The 19,651-nt window shown below is 38.9% G+C and overlaps 1 long non-coding RNA gene across 1 annotated transcript in view; it reads left to right on the top strand.

The window, feature by feature from the left end:
* Positions 1-5,235: 5,235 nt before the first annotated feature.
* The window catches only part of LOC112586489, a 51,963-nt gene continuing 37,547 nt past the window's right edge, over positions 5,236-19,651 (top strand). Inside the window, exons 1-2 of the long non-coding RNA XR_006552779.1 lie at positions 5,236-5,288; positions 8,971-9,047. This is a non-coding gene — a long non-coding RNA (uncharacterized LOC112586489). The remainder of the gene's footprint in view (positions 5,289-8,970; positions 9,048-19,651) is intronic.

Raw genomic sequence — 19,651 nt, 5'->3', positions numbered from 1 at the left:
GAGCAGTATTACTAATAAAAATTAAAGAACTAGAGAGATGATCTAGCCTGGATTCTTGGCAAAGGGAGAAGGAGGAAACAATTGATTTAATTTTGGTCATGTTAGAATGGCATGATGTCAGAATATATAAATATCTGTCCTAGAGACAGATGTATGTGACTAGGGCAGAACCTGCACGGGGATGTGGATTGGAAAAATCTTTACAACAGAAAATGTAGGTTAATAGATGAGAAAGTGAGATTTTTTTTTTCCCCCAAGAAAGTGAATATACAGAAAGAAGAGCAGAGGAAAAGGAGTTGAACTTTATGTTAAATGCAGAGTTAAAATGGGGCAAGTAGAAGAGAAGTTAGAAGCAATCATAAAAGGGGATGAAGAATGAGGATAGGACTAAGACCCCACCCACGAGAGACTTTCCCAAAAGATGAGCATGGGATATAAGTCTTTCAGAGAAACGGAGGAGAATGAAGAAATGCAGATTTGGTGACTTCCACAAACTATTATAAATAGTAAGTATCAGTAGCAGTGGATATTGCTACGCTTTATTTTGTCTTACTTTTTAAAAAATTTTATTTTGTTGCTGGTATCTGATTTAAAAAGATATCTTATTAAGGTAATAAGATATTAATAAGATATTTAAAATCTTATTGTTTTTGACAGGAAGAGTGAATGATTGCTTCTCTAAGTGTTTCTGAGTCAAGCCTTAGAAATCTTGGCCAGAACTTAAGCATCAGCAAAGTCAGAGAACCACATGAAGTTAGCAGTGAGAAGGCCCTCAGCAGTGCATCCTGGTTCATTTCATCTTATTGGTGGGAAAGTCGAGATTCAGAGTGGTTGAGTGTCTCCCACCTGAGATGCTTTCTACAATGGGCCTGGAGGTTTGAGCCAGATCCAGGTCCCTCCTCTTTCTAATGTGTCTCCATGTGGCTTTGGAACAATAGGGAGAGTCAGTTTAAAGCCTTAGGCTCTCTTCTGACTAACTTATTCAGTCCTTCCTTGACTTCCACAGGGGACTGGTTCCCCACCCAATACCAAAATGCTTGACTGCTCAAATCTCTTATATAAAATGACATAGTGTTTGCTTAATATCTATGAACATCCTCCCATATATTTCAGATCATCTCCAGATTATTTATATTACATAATACAATGTAAATGCTATGTACATAGTTATAAATACAGTATAGATCTGTGGGCATGGAAACTGCAGTTTCAGAGGGCGGACTGTACCTTGAATTGTGCCAGTGTCACAGAACAGAGGGAGACCCTAGACCAAAGGAAGAGATTTTTAAAGAACATCTTTCATTATTTTGAGCTGGGACTGAACCCACGTCTCCTGATTGGCAGGTGGCGGTAACTGACTGACAAAAACTTCCACGGTATCCAGGAACCTAGAGGAAATGTGTGTCTTAATTTCAAAGAAAAGCAATGCCAAAGAATGCTCAAACTACCACACAATTGCACTCATCTCACACGCTAGCAAAAGTAATGCTCAAAATTCTCCAAGCCAGGCTTCAACAGTATATGAACTGTGAACTTCCAGATGTTCAAGCTGGATTTAGAAAAGCCAGAGGAACCAGCAATGGCACCCCACTCCAGTACTCTTGCCTGGAAAATCCCATGGACAGCAGAGCCTGGTAGGCTGCAGTCCATGGGGTCGCTAAGAGTCGGACACGACTCAGCAACTTCACTTTCACTTTTCACTTTCATGCATTGGAGAAGGAAATGGCAACCCACTCCAGTGTTCTTGCCTGGAGAATCCCAGGGACGGGGGAGCCTGGTGGGCTACCATCTATGGGGTCGCACTGAGTTGGACACGACTAAAGCGACTTAGCAGCAGCAGCAGCAGAGGAACCAGGGATCTAATCGCCATCATCCGTTGGATCATTTAAAAAGTAAGAGAATACCAGAAAAACACCTACTTCTGCTTTATTGACTACGCCAAAGCCTTTGACTGTGTGGATCACAACACACTGAGGAAAATTCTGAAAGAGATGGGAATACCAGACCACTTTATCTGCCTCTTAAGAAATCTGTATGCATGTCAAGAAGCAACAGTTAGAACTGGACATGGAACAGCAGTCTGGTTCCAAATCAGGAGAGGAGTATGTCAAGACTATATATTGTCACCCTGCTTATTTAACTTATATGCAGAGTACATCATGAGAAACTCTGGGCTGGATGAAGCACAAGCTGGAATCAAGTTTGCCAGGAGAAATACCAATAACCTCAGATATGCAGATGACACCACCCTTATGGCAGAAAGCAAAGAAAAACTAAAGAGCCTCATGATGAAAGTGAAAGAGGAGAGTGAAAAAGTTGGCTTAAAGCTCAATATTCAGAAAACTAAGATCATGACATCCAGTCTCATCACTTCATGGCAAATGATGGGGAAGCAATGGGAACAGTGAGAGACTTTATTTTTTGGGGGCTCCAAAATCACTGCAGATGGTGACTGCAGCCATGAAATTAAAAGACACTTGTTCCTTGGAAGGAAAGCTATGACCAACCTAGACAGCATATTAAATAGCAAAGATATTACTTTGCTAACAAAGGTCCATCTAGTCAAAGCTATGATTTTTCCAGTAGTCATGTATGGATGTGAGAGTTGGACTATAAAGCAAGCTGAGTGCCAAAGAATTGATGCTTTTGCACTGTGGTGTTGGAGAAGACTCTTGAGAGTCCCTTGGACTGCACGGAGATTCAACCAGTTCATCCTAAAGGAAATTAGTCCTGAACATTATTGGAAGGACTGATATTGAAGCTGAAACTCCAATACTTTGGCCACCTGATGTGAAGAACTGACTCATTGGAAAAGACCCTGATGCTGGGAAAGACTGAAGGCAGGACAAGGGGATGACAGAGGATGAGATGGTTGGATGGCATCACCGACGTGATGGGCATGAATTTGAGTAAACTCTGGGAGTTGGTGACGGATAGGGAGGCCTGATGTGCTGCAGTCCATGGGGTTGCAAAGAGTTGGACACGACTGAGCAACTGAACTGAACTGTAAGCTGCTGCTGCTGCTAAGTCACTTTAGTTGTGTCCAACTCAGTGCAACCCCATAGACGGCAGCCCACCAGGCTCCCCCGTCCCTGGGATTCTCCAGGCAAGAACACTGGAGTGGGTTGCTATTTCCTTCTCCAATGCATGAAAGTGAAAAGTGAAAGTGAAGCTGCTCAGTTGTGCCAACTCTACGCAACCCCATAGTCTGCAGCCCACCAGGCTCCTCCGTCCATGGGATTTTCCAGGCAAGAGTACTGGAGTGGGGTGCCATTGCCTTCTCCCGAACTGTAAGCTAGTGCATACTATAAAAGGATGTGTCTGCCATTTCAAACCACTAAACTCCTAGACTAGTGAGAGTTTGGAGCTGTACTGTGTAGGGATCTATATCTAAAACGTGTCATCATCGACTCATGAACTTGCTTTGACTTATGTGTCTTTGAACTGGTGTCAGTGGCATGGAGCTTCCCTGGTGGCTCAGATGGTAAAGAACCTCCTTGCCAATGCAGGAAATGTAAGAGATGCAGGTTCGATCCCTGGGTCAGGAGGATCCCCTGGAGAAGGGAATGGCTACCCACTCTAGTATTCTTGATTTCTTGCCTGAGGAAATCCCATGGACAGAGGAGCCTGGTGGGCTACAGTCCATAGGATCGCAAAGAGTCAGACATGACTGAGTGACTAACACACACACATACTCACTCTGTCTCTCTCTCTCAGTGGCACTAGGGAGCCTGAGGCTGCTTCCCTGACATGGATGATATCAGTAAAAGGGCAGAAAGAACTTCTGTTTTATAGTTTAAGGTTAACCAAAATCGTGCTACTTAAAACAACAACAACAAAGCAAAAACAAAACCACTTAAGTATTTTGACACCATTTTTTCCTTCCAGTTCTATGAGGACCATTTTGATTTAGCAGTTGCTCTCCAGAACCTGAATCTCCACAAGAAAGTCATCTAGCGATTAACAAATGCCTCAAGGATAGCCTCCATACCAAAGGTGAACCTGGGGGCTATTGCTTAGAATTTTCAATAAGGTGAAAGTTGTAGGAGTATCATGCATCTTTTTATGACAATCATGAACTTCCAGCAGCAGTTTCCATGGCATCGTGTAAAATCCATGAACTACTCCAGCCTAGAAAACATAACACATTGCTTGGTTCCTATCAGGCATCACCATAAACCATTTTTCTGAATATTTTATACTACTTCTTGCTTTGTTGCTGCTGTATGTTCTATGTTGAGGTCATGTATATTCTATGGTCATGTATATTCTATGTTGAGAATTTGAAAAATCTTCTATATTTCCTAAAACAGAGATATCACTCTCAAATAATTAAATGAGAGAATTTTGTTAAGAACCGAATTTTTCTTTTCCATTAAATTTGTGTCTAATAAAGTAAGCTTGGGCTTCCCAGTTGAGCTAGTGGTTAAAAACCCCCATGCCAATGCAGGAGACATAAGAGATGTGGGTTTGATCCCTGGGTAGGGAAGATCCCCTGGAGGAGGACATAGCAACCCACTCCAGTATTCTTGACTGGAAAATCCCATGGACAGAGGATCCTGGTGGGCTCCAGTGCATGGGGTCACAAAGAGTCAGACACGACGGAAGCAACTTAGCATGCATGGACACACGAAGTAAGTTAGGGGAAAATTATAAGCTTAGGGAGAAATTAGCCCTTCTGACTGTTCTTCAACATCATTTTATTATACTTACATTTTATTTGTATGATTATTACTTCTAAAACTAAACTTTTTCCCTGAGCACTAGGCATGTTTGGGGCCAAATGCTAAGCACTGCATGTAAATTATCTCACTCAGTTCTCACAAGAAACCTAGGAGACTGGCAGGAACCCCAGTAACTTAATACAGGTGGGTTAGAGGAAGCCCAGAGTGACTGTATTGAATGTAATGAGCCTAAAGTCAAGAAGCTGGTAATGAGGGAAAGTTCCCTGAAGTCATCCCACTGCTTGAGTCTGAAAGGAACAGAGGGAAGGGCGTGGTTTTTGGAGCGTCTCCTCTGTGTAGGGCACTGTGCTAGTTACTTCCTTGCTGATTCTGTTGCATCCTCACAGCCTCACTAGGTAAAGCTTGTCATTTACATTTGCTGTTTTACAAATGAGGAAACTGACTTCCGGTTCAAGATGGTGGAGTAGAAGGACATGTGCTCATCTCCTCTTATGAGAGCAACAAAATTGCAACTAGCTATGGGACAACCATTGACAGGAGGACGCTGGAACCCACCACAAAAAGATACCCCATGTCCAAAGATGAAGAAGCCACAATGAGAAGGTAGGAGGGGCACAATCATGATAAAATCAAATCCCATACCCACCGGGTGGGCGACCAACAAACTTACCAAAAAAAATTCTCCCACATTGTGAAGGTTCTGAATGACACATCAGGCATTCCAGCCTGGGGATCTGTCAAAGGAACTGGGAATCCCCGGGGAATTTGACTTTGAAGGTCAGCAGAATTTGATTACAGGCCTAGGGGTTTCCATTCTTGGAGGCTCCATTCTTGGAGGGCACACACAAATATGGAAAGTGAGGCTTTGGGGGAATTAAATACTTTATTAAATAAAGTCACACAGCTAATACGTCGCAGAGCTAGGAGACAGATTTAGCTATTTTCAAAGAGGTCATTCCTAGTCAACCACATGAGAAACCTTCTTGCATCTCTTTTTCCACATAGAATTATAAGACCAAAATGTGTTGCCTCTTTTTATAGCTTTGTACAGGATAATATGTACATTGGATGTGAAGACTCTCAGCTCTGTAGATTCAAGCTGAGTTAGACTTTGAGGTCCAGCTTGGAGAATTCCACCAAGGGCTCAACATGATGCCCAGAGATTTTATTGAACGCACAATCTAACGTCTTGATAATTTCATGTTGAATCTCAATTTAAAATAAATTGGAAAAAATAGATTTGACACTCTAGTTTAAAAGAAATAGCACTTTAAATATGTGTAGGAGGGATTCAAGCACAATGCTAAAGTTTTCCCAGTCAAAAATGTTCTCTCATTACTGATTAGATAACAAGTGAAAAATAGATTTATCATAATTTAGAATATGTTTTTCCTATAAAATAATTTTTTGAAGAAATTATAAGAGAGAAAAATGCTATAAGAAACCTGGCTTAAGACTGGTATCATAGTATATTTATTCAACAAATATCTATGAGTATACTTTTCTAGGGCTGAAGATACAGAAGTTAAAAAAGCAAAATCCTGGCTCTCCAGATTACTTTCTAGTGGCAAAGTGCAGACCATAAACATAAATGGTGTATCAGAGGGTGAGCTGTGCTATGGAGAACAATGGATAACGGGAGAAAGGAAATCTGGAATGTAAGAGGAGGTCATTATTTAAATAGAAAAGTCAGAGATCTCCATGTAAAGTGGAACCTAAAATTTCTGCCTGAAAGCAATCTTGTAAAAATGTGGGATAAATAAAGGTATACAAAGCTCCCTGTGCTGAGTGGAGAGGAATATTATTCTATTTTGTAAATGAGAAACAGATCTGGATTAACAAGGTTGCATTCCCTCAGTTCCTGCTAACTGGCAGAGCGGAATTTGAACTCAGTTTTTCATCTTCCTGCCTTGCAGTGATGCTATTTCCTATGGGTATTGATCACCCTTGGGCAGACAATGAAGATAATACTTGCTTGCAAATGAACCTAACATAAATGCTTATTTTTCATTTTCATAAATTTTTCTATGTGATGCATTTGTGTTTGAAAGTATGGGAAAAAAAGGTGCTAGTTGCTCAATCATGTCCAACTCTTTGCAACCCCATGGACTGTAGCCTGCCAGGCTCCTCTGTCCATAGGATTCTCCAGGCAAGAATACTGGAGGGGGTTGCCATTCTCTTCTCCAGGGACTCTTCCTGACCCAGGGGTCGAACCCAGATCTCCCGCATTGCAGGCAGATTCTTTACTGTCTGAGCCATATTTACTGTTAACTGTAATTTTTATGTTTGTTAAATGCATTTTTAGAAATTATAATCTCTAAGGATGTGAACTGATTTATATTAATGTGTCACTGATGTTGAAGTTTTTTTAATAACCTCTTAGGTTTTCACATTGTTTTTAAAAATTGAGTGTTATTATAAGAAACATTTATGGAATAATGGCATAAGTTAGCCCTGAAGGAATAGCAGGAATTCTGGAGGAGTCCTGTAGAGTCCTGTTAAGATTAATAAAGGTGGTGATTTAAAATGAACTGATTGTGCTCATCTATTACAGTTTAAAAATATTGTTAGATATGTTGTGAGGGATTTTTATATTAGGCAGTTCTAGCTGATGATTCAATTGCTCTTAAAAACTGTACCACCAAAGAAATGATAGAGAAAAGTATTTTATTGTCTGTAATCAGAGCTAATGATGACATATGAAAAGAACATTCAGTTATAAGCAAAAAAGTTTTACCCCAGGATAATTGGCAAATACAAATAAAATTTCTTTCCAAAATGAAGTAGAAATATTAAGGAAACAGTAAAAATGGGTTTGTGGTTGCTAGTAATCATAGAATGAAATTAAAAGGCAGAACAAGTTATTTTTCTACTCAAAGGAAATGATTGAGAACAAACAATGAAAATGATATTTTTTATACCTTGCAAGTGGGAAGATAAGTGATACAGCCCTCAGGGAAGGCAGCGTGGTAACGGAAATCAAGAGCCATGAACAGATTTGTAATGCTTTAACAAGCAAGTCAATTTATTGAATGTATTCTACCAAATTAAGCTAAAGGAAAAACTTGTTGAGGAAGATGTTCCTTGTGGTATTATTGATAACAGGAAGAAAAATTGGAAGAAAAAAATAACCCACAATAATATCTTAATAGGTAAGTTGAATGGACCTACTTGTTAGACTATGCAATTAGAAGAAATGATCATGAACATAGCAACATAGAAACGCCTTAATAAGTGAAAAATAAGTACATGAAATAGAATGCAGGTTATTGTTATAGCTATATACAATTATGTAGAGAAGACTGAAAGGAAACATATAAAATAATTTTTGATTTTTTTCAGATGGTAGGCTTACCTATTTCCCTATCTATTTTTGAATATTCTGTACTATTGTTCAGTTCAGTTCAGTCGCTCAATCGTGTCCGACTCTTTGTGAGCCCGTTAACTGCAGCACGCCAGGCCTCCCTGTCCATCACTAACTCCTGGAGTCCACCCAAACCCATGTCCATTGAGTCGGTGATGCCATCCAACCATCTCATCCTCTGTTGTCCCCTTCTCCTCCTGCCCTCAATCTTTCCCAGCATCAGGGTCTTTTCAAATGAGTTAGCTCTTCACATCAGGTGGCCAAAGTATTGGAGTTTCAGCTTCAACACCAGTCCTTCCAATGGACTTGTTGGATCTCTGTGTAGTCCAAGGGACTCTCAAGAGTCTTCTCCAACACCACAGTTCAAAAGCATCAATTCTTTGGCACTCAGCTTTCTTCACAGTCCAACTCTCACATCCATACATGACCACTGGAAAAACCATAGCCTTGACTAGACATCTCTAGATGTCTCTGCTTTTTAATATGCTGTCTAGGTTGGTCATAACTTTCCTTCCAAGGAGTAAGCATCTTTTAATTTCATGGCTGCAGTCACCATTTGCAGTGATTTTGGAGCCCAGAAAAATAAAGTCAGCCACTGTTTCCCCATCTATTTGCCATGAAGTGATGGGACCAGATGCTATGATCTTAGTTTTCTGAATATTGAGCCAACTTTTTAACTCTCCTCTTTCACTTTGATCGAGGCTCTTTAGTTCTTCTTCACTTTCTACCATAAGGGTGGTGTTATCTGCATATCTGAGGTTATTGATATTTCTCCCCCCAATCTTGATGCCAGCTTGTGCTTCTTCCAGCCCATTGTTTCTCATGATGTACTCTGCATATAAGTTAAATACTATTGTTATAATGTTTTAATAATAAAAATGTTAATTCATAATATATTAATATTTTTCACTTATTTTACAGTAATGTTGGCTGTAAATATGAAATTTCTTCCACACACCAAGATTTTCAAGAATGGCATATTCTCAATGCAATATGTGGTAAGATGCATTGTTTCTCTCTGAATTGGGCTGATACTAATTTTCAAGCTAGTAAACCTGTTTCCTGTATGATACTAAGTTTCCACTGGAGACCTTACACTCGCTCTATAGAGGCAGTAATTAACAAAAAGCCATTATTTTGAAATGTCAAGTGTTTCCTATACTAAAATGTTTTTATACTTTCATAATTTACAATCAGCTTGATTAAAGCACTGCATCTTCAAAGTGCATTGAGACAACATCTTCATATTCTCAGGAAAAACCCAGATGTTCAAGTACAGAACTTAATCCCAGAGATTCAAATATAGAACTCCTATTTTTGAGGAAGGTACTACTTAGAAAAATCATGCTTTGTGTGTCAGGAGAGATGTACTTTGAAATCCAAGGTTTTCATCCCTTGGAAGATGAATGAAGATGCCTTTGTTTTTATCCTTCACCTCCTAGATTTCCCAAAACCTAATTTGGAGAGAAATCCACTTCTGTGGGTTGAGGAGAGAAGGTTGCAACAGAAGTTACATTAGTTGAGTGAATAAATGATTTAATAAATCCTACAGTGTAGGATGCAGCTGTTTTTCATAGGTGGGACTCTTTAGGAGGGGAAAAACCTGGGAGGGGGGAGTGTTCATAGACCTGGCCCAGACTAGAGCTAGAAGCAGATCTCTGACAAGGATTCTAAAGCTGTTGTTATTCAGTCACTAAGTTGCAACCCCATGAACTGTAGCACGCCAGGACCCTCTGTCCTCTACTATCTCCTGGAGTTTGCTCAAATTCATGTCTATATAGTCAGTGATGCTATCTAACCATCTGATCCTCTGCCACTCCCTTCTCTTTTTGCCTTCAATCTTTCCCAGCATCCAGGTCTTTTCCAATGAGTCAGCTCTTTGCATCAGGTGGCTAAAGTATTGAAGCTTCAGCCTGTTGAGCAACAGCCCTTCCAAACAATATTCAGGGTTGATTTCCTCTAGGATTGACTGGATGAGGAAACCCAATTGGGAATGTGGTGGGTGCTGCACTTGAGGTCAGGAACCAAAGAGATGGATTTAGTCAAGAATAAAGTTGAATATAGTTAGAGGTCCATAGACCCTGCATTATTAGGCTGGCCAAAAATTTGGTTTGGATTTTTCTGTAACATCTTACAGAAGAACTTGGATGAAGGTTTTGGCTGACCTAATATCTTTCCTATAGTCTCCCATGAATACTGTCTTCTAATAAATGGGACCCAGCTATTTCTTTGCTAAGAAATTGAGGTAGAAAGAACCTGTGTAGGTAGAGTAAAATCCAGTATTTTGACAGACAACTTTGACAGAGGTCACTTTCATGCCTGAATATTAAGGAACTTAACCAACACATGTATGCACTGCTGGCTGGAAATGGACCAAATATTCCAGTTAGAATAAATACTGATAGAATATACAAAGGATCAAGTCTGAATATGGAGAGTAATTGTTTCATAGGAGCTATACTTAACAGATTATACCGAAGAGCCTAATCTGCACCTGGACCTAATTCCTAATATAGATGATGAGATTTTAGACTTTGAGCTGATGCTATAATGCAATGAGACTCTTGAGAATCTTGAGAAGAGATAAATGCATTTTGCATGCGGAAAAGATGTGAATTTTTAAAATTTATTTTTTAATTGAAACAAAATATTGGTTTGATTTCTTCCATACATCAACATGAATTAGCCATAGATATACATATCTCCCCTCCTACTTGAACCTCCCTCTCACTTCTCACCCTTTCCTACCCCTCTAGGTTGTTACAGAGCCCCAGTTTGAGTTCATACAGCAAATTTCCATTTGTCTATTTTACATATGTTAGTGTATATGCTCCCACGCTGCTCTTCCCATTCTTCTCACCCTCTCCTTCCTCCCCCTGCCCTTGTCCATAAGTCTGTTCTCTGTGTCTCCAATGCTGCTCTGCAAATAGGTTCATCAGTACCATCTTTCTAGATTCCATATATATATGTTAAGATACAGTATTTGTTTTTTTCTTTCTGACTTACTTCAATCTGTATAATAGGCTCTAGGTTCATCTACCTCATTAGAACGGACTCAAATGCATTCCTTTTTATGGCTGAGTAGTATTCCTTTGTATAAATATGTACCACGGCTTCTTTATCCATTCATCTGTTGATGGACATCTAAATTGCTTCCATGTCCTAGCTATTGTAAATAGTGCTGCAATGAACACTGGGGTACATGTGTCTTTTTCAGTTTTGGTTTTCTCAAGGTATCTGCCTAGAAGTGGTATTGCTAGGTCATATGATGGTTTTGTTCCTAGTTTTTTAAGGAAAGAGATGTGAATTATTGATTCCAGAGGGTGGACTATGGCAAAAAGACTCTAAGGTGGCCCCCATGACCTCTGTTTCCTGGTGTAATTAACCTCCTTTTCCTGGACTTGTGACTTACTTGGTTCTAAACAATAGAGTATAGCAAATGTGTAGGAATGTCAGCCTAATGATTATGTTGTGTTATGTTATGTTAGAATCTGTCTGGCTAGCTGACTTTCTCTCTCCACCTGTGGTTTTTAAACAAGTCAGCTTCCATAAATCCTATAACTTGCAAGGAAGTGAATACTTCCAACAACCACATAAGTGATGGATCCTTCCCCAGTTGAGTCACCAGGCAAGAACCCAGCCTTGGCCAGCATCTTTGTATTGTAATTTTTTTACTCAGCAATAGATAACTAATGCATTAGCAAAGGAGGCAGAAGCCCCTAATAATATCCAGTTTCATCCCCAGTCTATAAAAATGGCTAAAATATTAAGTTTTAAGCAGGAAACTATTACATTTCATCTTGTCAAGATTTGTCAAATCTTTCTAAAGTATTTTAATAGGCTTCTATTCAAAGAAGTAAAGATTTATTAAAGCCAGTTTTATTTTCAGATTGATCTTCTATTTTCTTCTCTAACTCTTTTATATCTGCTTATCTTCACTTCCAATTCAAGCCATGTCCAAAGCCAACCCTCCTGATCTGATTTGAGGGTAGTAGGTCCTTCAATAGCATTTAGATTTCACTGGCTCATTTTTATAAAAAAAAATCTTTTTCTTACTTTATAAATCTGTAAGAATTTCAGCATGTCCTGTTGTACCTTTTCAGTAAATTGAAACCACCTGTAAACATCATATAAATTAATATTTATCAGAATATTAAAAGCATTTAATTTCAAGTTAATCCTTGGCAATAAAATGTGAAGAGAGAGACTATGGAAAAATACACTTGCTTTCCACCTTCTTTACATTGACTTAGGATATAAGAGAGAAGCAATAAAAGATGCTAATAAAGCTATTTCTTTGAACATTCTTAACCTGATCAATTTTAATGTAAATAAATGACTAGTAATAGTGTGGTATTCCTAAAATTCTTTCCTTTATTATCTCTGCTTGCTATTATTTAGATATTGTAATTACTTCTCCCGATTTTTATGTATGGGCTTCCCTTGTGGCTCAGCTGGTAAAGCATCTGCCCCAGTGAACAATGCAGGAGATCTGGGCTCAATCCCTAGGTTGGGAAGATCCCCTGGAGAAAGGAAAGGCTACCCACTCCAGTATTCTGGCCTAGAGAATTCCATGGACTATATAGTCCATGGGGTCACAAAGACTCAGACATGACTGAGTGACTTTCACTTTTACTTTCATTTTTATGTATGTACCACTATATATTTCCTTGACTAGTTTTTAAGTTAGTAAAAATTGTGCATCTTGGGATAGAAGAATGAAATATAGGAATCCTTAAGTTAAAAACTATTATATCAATAACAGTAAACTATAACTTATTTATTACCATATACTGTCTTCATAAAATGTGCCTTTACAAGCTTCACTTTCTGTGAAATAGATTGATGAAATGTTGTGTTGACATTATTAATAATTTATCACCAAATGATATACGCTTTTTTCTGAAAATATGGGCAGAGCTAATGTATGTAATTAATGAAAATGCATGGAGAAGATGGTTGCAAATCTATAACTTGAGAAGCCTAAAAGATATCTGTTGCAGTTGTCTTGCTTTGCAGGTGAGAAAACTAAGGGGCACGGTTCACATGATCAAGTTTGGACCACGTGAATGGTGCTCCTGAGTCTCCAGAGCGCAGTCTGCTTGGCTGCACGGTTAGTACAACCCTGTCAGGTAATGGAACTCATGGAACAAGAATCCAGATGTCTGATCTCCTGGGCTGGGGCTCTTAAAACTGTGCGACTTTAGCCTGACTTGTGTCTTTTTTTACTTGTTTTGATTCTGGATTTCTTTTAAGCCTAAAGATTAACCACGTTAAAAAAAAAATGAGTTTTATGTTTTCCAGGAAGTGTATTGTATTAGAGCTCTTCTGTGGAATTCATGCAAAGAAACTAAAAGAGCCATTTATGATTTAAACTCTGGCCTCCAGCTAAATCCTTCTCACATTTGTACCTTAATATTGAGGGGCTATCACTAAGTCTATTGGAGATGAAAATTATTAGTTTGAGTGTAAAGATCATGAAAACGTAAACATAATTTTCAAAAGCTTCTGACCTCACTAATTTGAAATGAATACATATTCCTTCTATTGTCTAATGTTTTAACTCAAATGAGAAATGTGATGTGAAAAGCACTGTATTAGTGATTATAATTTGGTGGGAGAAATTTAGAAATTATTGCATCATGATAGCACTGCCCAAGCCACATTATAAAACAAAATAAGGCCCTGTATACAGAAGTGATGTAAAGGTATGTTGTATCAACTCTCAAAGTAGAATGTACTAGCATACCCTTTTAATATATTAATTCCCTGTGAAAGAAGATATTTAAATCTTTACACTTTAAAGTGTCTTGGAAAGAAATGCATGAAAGAAATGTTTATTTTTACATTTGTTATTTCGTTGTCATATTTCTGGCATCTATCCATTAATTAAGCATGAGATAAGTTGCAAATAGTCCTTTTACTTTTGCCCCAAGCCTGCTTTGCAGAATCTGAAGCTACCTTTTGATGTTATAGGAGAGGCACTCTTGGGATGACCTGAAGTAATCTTGTGGAATACTTGGAGTTCAGCTGAAAAAAAAATTATAAGATTTAGTCCTTTTGTTTAAGTAGGTTTCATATTTATGTGAGATCACATAGTATCATATAGTATTTATCTTTTTCTGTCTGGTTTACTTCACTTGGCATAAAAAATTTCGAGTTTCATTTATGTTGTTTCAAATGGCAAAATTTTCTTCTTTATGGCTGAATAGTATTCCATTATATAATGTGTGTATATACAATTTTATTTATCCATTCATCCATCAGTGAACACTTAGATTATTTCCATGTCTTGTGTGTGTGCTAAGTTGCTTCAGTTGTGTTGACTCTTTGTGACACTACGGACTGTAGCCTGCCAGGCTCCTCTGTCCATGGGATTCTCCCAGCAAGAATCCTGGAGTGAATTGCTGTGCCTTCCTCCAGGGGATCTTTCTGACCCAGGCATCGAATCCGCATCTCTTACGTCTCCTGCATTGGCAGGCGGGTTCTTTACCACTTGTAAATAATGCTGCAGTGAACAAGGGGGTGTGGTTACCTTTTTGAGTTAGTGATCTGTTTTCTTCAGATAAATACCCAGATGCAAGACTGCTGAATCATACGGTAGTTCTGTTTTTAATTAATGCGGACCCTCCATACTGGTTTCCATTCTGGCTGTGCCAATCTACATTCCCACCAGCAGGGCACAAGTTTTCCCTTTTTTCCACAGCCTCATCAACACTTGTCACTTCTTATCTTTTTGATAATAGCCATTCTGACAGGTGTGAGGTGATACCTCATTGTAGTTTTGATTCACATTTCCCTGAAGATTAGTGATACTGAGTACCTTTTCATAGACCTGTTATTTAAATGTCTTCTTTGGAAAAATGTCTATTCAGATCCTTTGCTCATTTTTCAAATTAAATTTTTTTTTTTCTGTTTGTTTTGTTGTTTTTTATGCTGTTGGGTTATATGAGTTCTTTATATATTTTGGATAGTAAGCCCTTATCAGATACGTGGTTTGCAAATATTTTACCCCACTCTGAGATAACCTCATTTTGTTGTTTCTTTCGCTGTGCAGAAACTTGTTAGTTTGATGTGGTCCCATTTATTTATTTTAGCTTTGTCACTTGTGTTTTAGGTATTGTATTTATTAAATCATTGCCAAAACCAATGTCAAAGAATTTGTTTCCTGTGTTTTCTTCCAGGAGGCTTATGGAAGCCTTAGTAAAGTCTTTATTGTGTAGGGCTGTCCTGTAGTTTCAAAGATGCTAGCAGCATCCCTGGCCTCTATCTAGGAGATGCCAGTATCACTGTCTCAGTTGTCATAGCCAAAAGTGTCACTAGACATTGCTAAGTGTTCCCTGGGGAAGCAAAATGTCCCCAGTTGAGAATCACTGCTTTATTCCTCTGTTTGGATTTATGTAAGGTTTTTGAAAAAGAATATGAGTGAAAACAGTCTTAGCTCCTGATATTTGAGAGTGCATACGTAAGTTAAGTGTTTCCAACCTTGTCAAGCTCCAGACCTCTTATAAACTGGACAGTTCTTGCCTGATATCATTTCTCTTTTGTAATAACTTGTCAGAAAGTGGCAAGGAGCTGCAGCTACATGGTGATATTCTGGCTTTCTGTTTAGCCTCTTTTCCTGGAATGTAGATGTGTAGGCATATGATTTGCCTTCCGAATTATTGCAGGAGATATGTGTGAGTGTGTGAGTGTGTGTGTGTGTGTGCATGTGTGTGTGCATGCAGATGCACATGTTCAGTCACTCAGTCATGTCTGACTCTTTGGGACCCCATGGACTGTAGCCCACCAGGCTCCTCTATCCATGGGATTTTCCAGGCAAGAGTACTGGAATGGGTTGCCATTTCCTTCTCTAGAGGATCTTCCTAACCCAGGGGTCAAACCTGCATGGATCCCCTGTGTCTCCTGCATTGGCAGGTGGATTCTTTACCACTGAGTTACCTGGGAGGCCCTATCCTGGGAGATACTGTAACCAAAAGTTTTGCAGCAGCAGAACAAGAGTCACCAGATTTTTTTGCTTGCAGTGTCTGTGTTCTTTATTCCTGCTATCACACTGCTAAGCCAGTACCATATTTTAGGCTTTTATAATGGCAGCACTCCACTTCTGAGTATCAGTCTCTGTTACAGGAAAAAATAAGCCATTTGAGAATTCAGGGGAAGGAGATTTGGACAGAAGGAACAGTTAGTGAGAAAGTGCGAAAGTGGGTGCACACTGGGTCTCGTTGAGGAACCAAAAGAAAGCCATGTAATGGACTTAGTGGAAAAGGGGTGGAGCAACCTGAGATGAGATCACAGAGGTAGGCAAAGCCCAAGTAGTAGACCTTTCTACCCAGTGTAACTTGTTCTAGGAGCAATGGGAAGCCATTGGCATATATTAAGTAGAGAAGGGGAAAACGAAAACAACTTGGGTCATTCTGGCTACCACGGGGGAAATGGATTATAGGGAAACTAGAAAAGAAGCAGTAGTCCTATAAGAAGTTCATGTGGGATATGAGAGTTGCTTATATGTGGACTGTAGTCAAAGAGATAGAAGGAAATGGATGGATCAGGGATGTTTCAGAGAGAACACTAGAAGACTCCTTGATAAACTGAATATTCAGTGTAAAGGAAAAGAGGAGTGAAGGATAGAGGAATAGGAAGGATAGGAAAAAGAGGAATTCCTGGATTGTGACTTAATAATGGAGGAATAATGTTTTACTTTATTTAATTGAAAAAGATTCAGAGATAAAAACAAGAATTTTTTTTTGTCAAATTAAATTTGAGATGCCATTCATCAACTCTGTGCTTATATTAAGGGACCAATGTGCTGTATGGTTCAAGATTTCCAGAAAGAGGTAAGGCCTAGGAATTTTGACTGGAGATTCATCAGTTTTTGATGATATTGAAAGCCATCATCCTAAATGAGGTCGTTATTGGAGAATGGAGAAGAGAAGGTAGTGTAGGAGAGGTTCTGCGGGTTGCCAGCATTTCAGCTGTGAGTACTGTAGGAGGGACAAGTCAAGGGAACTGACAACACGTAGACTGAGGGGCAGGAACAAACAGAGACTGGGAGTCTGGGATGTACAGTGAGAGGTGAACCTTCTTTCTATTCCTGATTTCCAGTTCTCTTGTCAGTAGCACTTTGCAGGGTATCCTTCCAGGAAATGTAAGCAAGTGGTTTTTTCCTAGAGGAGTCATAGTCTTTAATGATACTCAAATCCAAATAGAAGATACCATAATATTATTCTGCAATTTGCTTTCTTAACAGTACATCTTTCCACATTAATATGTAAATGTTGACCTCTTCTATGACTTCACAGTACTTGAAACTTATCTTCAGAGTCTAAGCAACCCTCCAATTATCAGATGAGTCTTTTTTTAAAAATACTCTATTTACATACACATACATCCAAACACGCTCATGATAATAATATACTGAATAAGAAGCTACCCAAACATGAAGCATTCCAGTTTGAATTAATGAGTACTTGGAGCATTAGCTCTGACCTTAGCTTAAAGATTTAATAACTGAGGGCTATAGAAAGCCAGCAACGGTTTTTCTCAATCTCCAGAAGAGAAAATGTGGAAAAACAAGGGACAGTATTCTCTTGTACAGGTTTCATGTACTCAAAAGTAACAGAATTAAATGAATACCCTCTGACAATGCAGTGGAATGGAGAGCTATTTTAATCATCTAATCATAAACCCTTGCTTCGGGGATCTTTGTTCCACTTAAGTAAATAAAGCAGCTTATTTTGGTTTTATTGAGTTATAAGTAGAGTCAACCTGCTGTTTTCTGAAAAAGTTAATAATCCTGGGTCTAAAAAACTTCTTCTACAAGTATTTCTGAACAGTGGTGTTTATTACTGCAGTGAAGCAATGAGTTGCATAAAAAATGAATCACTGGTTGCTTACTTTATTATCAAACTATTCAGATTCATTTATTAGATTGCTTATAATTGGAAAACAGCTTTTTGCACCACAGAAATAGACTTTTATATAATAATAAGTATACAATTAGTCACCATAAACAAACAAATGACTTAAAACAATAATGACTGTTGAGATGAAAAATTTCCCACAGTTTTGTTCACCCAGTGATCATTGCATTTGGGCATCATTAATGAAGCATTAGCAATTCACATGAATGCAGTTGAGATGTCATTTTTTTCTTTAATAGGTTTGTAAAATATGCCCGACTAAGAAGCATTTCTTAGATTTTACAGACTTCAACAGTCCTAAAATGGTTGATTTTTATGACAAGTAAATGCAGTAATGAGAGGAATTTTAGTTACTTTAAAAAAATTCATTGTTATCATGAAATCAGCTTAATTTGGGGGGCTCTGTTGGTATAAACATGCATCAACACCAAAGCCTGAGAGCCTGGGGAAGGAAGGGGACTCAGTCCTGAACAGCTAAATCAGGTCCGCTGTGTCCCTTTATCCTGAAATTATGTTCCACATCCACACAATGCTCCCACCCCCATGACTTGAGTCCCATGTCTTCCCTGAAGGGCTCTCATTCTGATCTGATGCACAAGCTTCCGATGGCTTCAGGCTTTGCCTTCCTCTCACTATTCTCCCCTCCATCTGGTCAAGCTTGTGTGTGCTATCAAGAACATTATCCTTAAAATGTTTTTGCTTATACCATCTTTGCTTTTCTTCTCCTGGTAGAAATTTGTAAAGAACAGGATCTGTGTGATTCTCTCAGCTCAGGTCAAGTCTCTGTCCGCTGACTGTACAGAAGAAGAATTCCTCCTGGGGCATACTTTGTTTTTATCACAGATTGCCATGTACCCAGTCTTGTCCCTCAAAGTAGCATTAATATTTTGGTTTTTTTTTTTTCCTTCAAAATGTTGTCTTCCTTCTTTAGCCCACTGTACTGTTTTCCCAAGAGGCATGTTGATTTCTGGCATTTTTTTCCGCCTTAGTTCCAAATTGATCTGGTTTTAGATAATATTTCTCCAAGGGTAAGGTTTGAGTTTTGGATTCTTTCCAATTGTCAGTACTGATTGTTATTTGCTATTTTTTTTGTTTTGTTTTTGTTTGTTTGTTTTTCCATCAGGTTTGTGGATAGGCCTCTTCAATTCTGCACCAAACTACCAATGACCAGAATACAAGCTCCCCAAGAGTGAGGATCTTGCTTTATATGCCACTCTCTACCCAGTACCAGACTGATTTTGAAGAATGAATGGGTCTTACACAGTAGTTTTAGGGGTATATTGAATGTGACAGGATGTGTCAGGTATCCTTTAAGTCTTTTAGAAGCTATATTCAGTGAGTGGTGTGGACCTACTAGACTAAAAGCATCAGGGTAGGGATGTGTCTATTACAACCCACAGCTTCTCATCCCGGTGAACAGTCCTCTTTCCAATCCATGGTCTCTCCTGCCCACTCAGCTTCTCACCAAAGGCTGCCTCTGGACCCCCTCAAATCTTAGCCAAGTGCTGAGAATTACAAGGGATGAATACCAGTTTAGGTACTTGGCCTGACTCAAATGAACCCTGTATGCTAAATGTTAAATACTTATATATAGTTCCTTTCCACAAGATGTCAGTTCAGTTGCTCAGTTGTGTCCAACTCTGAGACCCCATGGACTGCAGAATGCCAGGCCTCCCTGTCCA

The sequence above is a fragment of the Bubalus bubalis genome, chromosome 8, assembly GCF_019923935.1.
Source record: "Bubalus bubalis isolate 160015118507 breed Murrah chromosome 8, NDDB_SH_1, whole genome shotgun sequence".
Classification (NCBI taxonomy): Eukaryota; Metazoa; Chordata; class Mammalia; order Artiodactyla; family Bovidae; genus Bubalus; species Bubalus bubalis.
Note: the sequence above shows the minus strand (reverse complement) of the source record. Positions and strands in the feature narration are given on the sequence as shown.